Source organism: Rhipicephalus microplus, chromosome X (assembly GCF_043290135.1).
Source record: "Rhipicephalus microplus isolate Deutch F79 chromosome X, USDA_Rmic, whole genome shotgun sequence".
Lineage (NCBI taxonomy): Eukaryota > Metazoa > Arthropoda > Arachnida > Ixodida > Ixodidae > Rhipicephalus > Rhipicephalus microplus.
This window is the reverse complement of record NC_134710.1, coordinates 321,348,426-321,354,173: the sequence shown is the minus strand read 5'-3', so window position 1 is coordinate 321,354,173 and position 5,748 is coordinate 321,348,426. Positions and strand designations below refer to the sequence as shown.

The window sequence follows — 5,748 nt, the reverse complement described above, 5'->3', positions numbered from 1 at the left end:
CTATGAGGACTAATGGTTGCCCGGTAAGGTTTAAATGTGGGGATTAATCCCCACATATCACTAAGATTGTTCTTATGCTGCCATGCAATGTGATTACACCACTGCACTTTTACATCGTTTAACTACGTATAAGCATGGTATCACGTCACAGTACATGTAAGGGAATCTTTAACCATGTCTTCAGTATGTGTGTATCCTTCTGGTTTTCCCATTTTTTGTCTTTTTTTCTTTTTTTTCTTTTTCTGAAGCACATCACATTTTATGATGCGTATTGTAATGCCAACCAGCGATTTTAAAGCCATGTATGAACTCTTGTCACATTACTCTGACGAAGGCAGGTCCACCAGCTGAAATCGTTTAGTAAAGACGCTTCCGTGGAAGTTTCGTCGTCTCTTTCTTATATATATATATATATATATATATATATATATATATATATATATATATATATATATATATATATATATATATATATATATATATATATATATATATATGATTCAAAAAAATAAATTCTGTGGGTCCGGTGCAAATATAATTAGGAATAAAGGAGCACACTTACGAAAATATGATAATTGTTTACTCTACGTTTTCGCCGTGGCACGGCCTTCGTCAGGATTTACAGGCCGTGCCACGGCCGAAACGTAGAGTAAACAATTATCAAATTTTCGTAAGTGTGCTCCTTTATTCCTATATATATATATATATATATATATATATATATATATATATATATATATATATATATATATATATATATATATATATATATATATATATATATATATATATATATATATATATATATATATATTGTTTTTTCATGCAAGCTTTGCTCTCTGCCACACTCTTCTCTCTCACTTGTCTCCTTCTCACCCTCACCTCTCTTTCCCACCATATGGCTATATTGCAGTTTACGAGGCTGTGCTACATTCTGCTAGCGTGCCTGGATAGCCGAGGGGTTACGGATCGACGTTGAACGGGATCTGATCCCATCTTGTGAACATTTTTTTTTCTCTGAAAGTTTATCTTTTCCTGTCTTTCTCCTTCTCTTACGCGGCATTCGTTATGTGACCCATCCGAAGTATTGCATGGGCGCACGTGTCCTTGGAGCGAACAAGAAGGTGAAGAGAAAGAAGACAGCATGCGCCAGTTTATAATGGCGATAAATATTTCTCAGCGCAAAAGAGAAAAGTAAAAAGCGTTACAGCTTCGCTGTAAAATGAACTATGACTGCCCAAATTTCTTGAACATACGTCGTTACGAACAAGAAGTCATTATTTGTAGTGCGTCCTAAAATAAAGAGTACGAAAAGAGCACGTGCCAGTTGAGCGCGCTAGGCGCAGCTTAGTTTTGAGGCACGCGAAAGCGGCGGAACAAAATTCTTAGAAATATCCGCATTTAAATGCTGGCTCTCTTTTGGGGATTATTTTTTCGGAAAACACCCTTTCAGTTGAAACCCTGTAAAGACTGCATTTTCACAAACGTAGCCTTGAGGCGGCGAAGCCATCTTGATGTCAAGTGGCGGCCTCTAAAGAAAGCTAATGGAAAGTTGTTGTTGTTGTTGTTGCGCCTACTGCTGTCTTCGTCGTCATCTAACCTAGTATAATTCAAGCAAATCACAAATAAAATTTTTCTCAACTTACGCGAACACTTGTCGCAACACTAACGCGGTGAGGAGTGTCGTAATTGGGGTGCTCTAATGCTGCGACAGCCTTCACCTTTCCAGCATCACCCGGTGACCAAAATTGAACCAATCACTCAGCCTTCCAACAATCAGCGCACAGGAAGGCAGCACGCCCCCAGCGTCGCGCTTTTGGGCTCGTCCTCACGTTGGGTCTGCCGAAGGTCACATGAGAAGTAGGTCACGCTATGCGCCACAGCATACGGGCGTGTAAGCGATAGTGGTATTTTATGTTCAATTAGCACATAATTGCTAATGAAATCATAGAAAAAGAAAGCCCGAAGTAAAGCGAGTGGCTTATGCCCAGAAGAATATAGTCAACGCACAACTATTCACTATAGAAGCACCGGCATGGAAATATCGTCTTCATAAATACGTCTTGTGCCTTCTCCTCCGGGAAGCACTATAAGGAAGGACAATTTCAAAATCATAACTTTGAAAATTTTTTTTGTCACTGGCGCTGAACGCTATCTGAGTGATTTACGTGTCCTCCTCAGTATTTTGTTTGTGGGGCCATTTTTTCATAAATATGCTTTTCAATATATACAGTATAACATAATGCTCTGCAATTTTAGGAAAAGAAACGGTCATGACCAGCTAATTGTATTCAAGTATATTATTATTTATAATAACGATTGAAGTGTTACTCTGTACAGATCGTACGTATCGTATGAAGCAGCAGCGACAAATTGACTCAAGGCGTTCGAAAAGTCCAGCCAAAATTTCGCACTGCAAGCACTGAACAGTTATTCTTGATTTCACTCTCACTGTTTTTCTCTTTTTCTATTTCTGAAGGTATAATGACGCCGATTCTTGCTGCCCGGGTAGCTCAGTCGGTAGAGAGTTAGGCTTTTAACCTAACGGTTCAGGGTTCGTGCCCCTGCTTGGGCGCGGTTTTGTTTAGTTTTTGCTATCTCGGTTTTATTTTTTCAGAAATGTGTTATATACCTGCACAGGGATACAGGTTTAGAAGCGCACGGCATTTTCTCCTCAACGGCGGTGTACAAAAGTCTGCACCAATGACTGCGCACTCCTGACTACACTGACTGCTTTCTATTTCCAAGGACGCAAGGATAGTACATATTCTGAGGATGAGCGAATGATTGCAGGTGATCGTCATTGTCACTGAAAAAGTCCGGCATAGAGTTGCTGTCTAGGCTACCTTCAGGAGTCGTACACAAGAACTCTAGTAACACGCATGTACCCGGCATCCGAAAGCAGGGCCATCGGCCGTCCGGTTCATGACGTCGGACAGGACTGTGCACCCCATCGGCGCAGACTTGTACGGTCGCATCCGTCTACATCTGCATCCGACTATAGGGGCATACCACGTTCATAAGAAAATAAAATAGTGATATAAAAATACTAACCAAGCCAAACCAGGGGCTCGGACACTGAATCATTTGGTTAGAAGCATAATTCTCTACCGACTGAGCACATCGGGCTTTATGAATCGGTGACACTATATCACGAAAAAAAAAATAAGAAAGGTGGTGCGTGTGTTTTAGTGCAAAATTTAGGCAAGACATTTCAAACGTCTTTCGTCAATTTGTCGTCGCTGCTTCACACGTTAGCTCATGTAGTACAGAGGAATGTTTCAATACTTTTTGTTGTTGTTGTTGTGATTCTTGTTGTTGTTGTTGTTGTTGTCGTCGTCGTCGTTGTTGTTATTGTTGCTGTTGTTGGTGTTGTTGTTGTTGTTGTTCGTCTTGCCTAACAACGCTCGCGTATTGCCCTCCAAGAACGTGCCTTTATTGCATGCTTGGGGTTTGTATGTACACGACTGGGATGTAGGATAGGCGCTCGCGCACTGCTCCCCTTACCCTATATGAACATAGTATATGACACTATATTTTTATAGTTCACTGCAATGTACCCAAACTGCTCATACACCTGTCAGGAGTAGACTCCGCAAAAGAACTTCGCTACATCGCGCATAATACCACTCTAATGCATGGAAATCTTCCACTGAACTACACTCGACGCCCACAGAACCTCGCTTCATTACTGAAATTATAGCTGCCATCAAAGACTTCGCGACGGGACTCTAATATGCTGTGTCGGTTGTGGGTCGGCGTTGCTTTCACCAATTCATAGTTATCGCAATGGTATGGCTGACTCCACTAACTGTGATAACTGCTATTGTGTAGAAACTCTCGACCATGTCTTGTGACCTTGTCCAGACTTTGAAATAAGATCGCTGGACTCTTCAGTGTGCCATAAAGAGGCTGGATGATCGACCATTTACCTTTGAGAACATCTTGGGAGCGTGGCCTTCACATACTTCAGCCCAGAAAGCTACACGAGCCCTTCTACAATTCTTGAGGGCCACATCACTGTGCGACCACCTGTGAAACCTGAACTGTGCGTGCGGTGTGCGTGTTATGTGCAATGTGTATCTCCTTCTCCTCTCTCTCTATTTTTATCCCTGATTCCCCTCTCCCCTAGGTAAGGTAGCAAAATGGACTTAGTCTAGTAACATGTCTAGCTTCCTGATATTTTTTTCTTCTCCCTCTCTCTTTCTCTCTCTCTACGACTGGACTGGGAGCGTGGCACGTTGCGTAGTGAAGCTGTTCTCTAAACGAAACTATTAGGTAGGCTTTAGAATATTTACAGCTATGTCATTCGAATTAAGTCATGAAGTAAATACAATAGCAATTTTATGTGATAACGCATAAACGTACAGTTTTAGTTGAACTTCAGCTCGATTATGATTGCATTCCAACACATAGTTAACATGCATAAAACGGTACATAATCAGATATTCTAATATATGTTGAGTTTGAAAGCCCTCCATAAAGAATAATTTCAGTACAACAGAAGTAAGCCGTAGCGTTCTAGAAAAAACTTCATTTGGGTGGCTGAATGGCTGAGTTGATCACTGTTAATTTTAACGTAAAGCGTGACACGTAAACAAAGACAGAGCAAGATAAAAAATGACAGAGCATTTAAGAAAGCTGCTACTCAACAAGGCAGAGCATCAGATTTAAGAGTTGGTTTTACGAAGAGTGCGCTATTATTTCAAGAAATTCAAATATCATTCAAATTCAAATTCAAATGGAAGATAAATTTCAAGGGACATTTGCAAGGCCGGCCCCCAAAGCCTGAACACGGAAGACCCCCCCCCCCCTAATTTCTGCCATTGATTCGCGCTTTCCTGGTATACGGATGTTTTTCGGGGACAAACAACTGTGCTGGCTGCACAAACCTAACAATGAAAAAATCCCAAGCATTTCCCCGAGGGTGAACATGGTTAGGTGCGAATGCACGGGGTGATTCTATGAGGGGTATTTATTAATTCACAATATTATATTTATTATTCACACTATGGTGCCTTTATGGTGTAATGGTTCCTGGAAATCGCAATTTGATCACACGGGGGAGTTTACGTTAACTCACTGGCGAATATCAACGGATTTTAACTTTACTTCCCCTCATAGCATGCAAGCCCCGGACGAGCAAAATCCAGGGCTCGCACCCTCTCCCGCACGGCACAATCACTGGCTCGAATGGCTTCGGGAACGTCCACTCGCCGTTGACGATTGCGAGCGGCGTCTTGACGCCGGCCTTCATCACCCTTCTCCGCCTGACGCTTGCGTTGTCGTTCCGCTTCTTGGGCCGCGTTCGCGGCTCGTTGCTGACGCCTCATCTCGGCCTCGCGAGCGCGCAGTTCACCATCCGCTGCACGCTTCGCCCGCTTGTCCTCGGCCTCGCGAACGCGCAGTTCGGCATCCGCTGCACGCTTCGCCCGCTTGCACTCGGCCTCGCGAGCACGCAGTTCGGCATCCGCTGCACGCTTCGCCCGCTTACGTTCGGTCTCACGAGCCCTTCGCAGCGCCGCCTTGTCTTCCAACGTCGGCGAAACCACCGCGGTAGCGTCACCTCCAACGACGGGTGCAGTGCTGGCATTCGGTTGTACTGCATTCGTTGTTGATGGTAGCGTTGTCTCCGGGACATCCATCGCACGACCCGCTCTCGAGGGGAGACTGAGAGAGAAGGCGGGCGCGCGAGAGAGAGGGGTGCGCGCGCAGCTGCAGCGAGCGAGGAGAGCGGAGGAGCGAGCG

General features: G+C 43.6%; 1 non-coding gene across 1 annotated transcript; it reads left to right on the top strand.

Annotated features, from left to right (window-relative positions):
- Positions 1-2,502: 2,502 nt before the first annotated feature.
- Positions 2,503-2,575, top strand: TRNAK-UUU (transfer RNA lysine (anticodon UUU)). The gene has a single exon. It is a non-coding gene; the product is annotated as a tRNA-Lys (tRNA).
- The last annotated feature ends 3,173 nt before the right edge of the window (positions 2,576-5,748 follow it).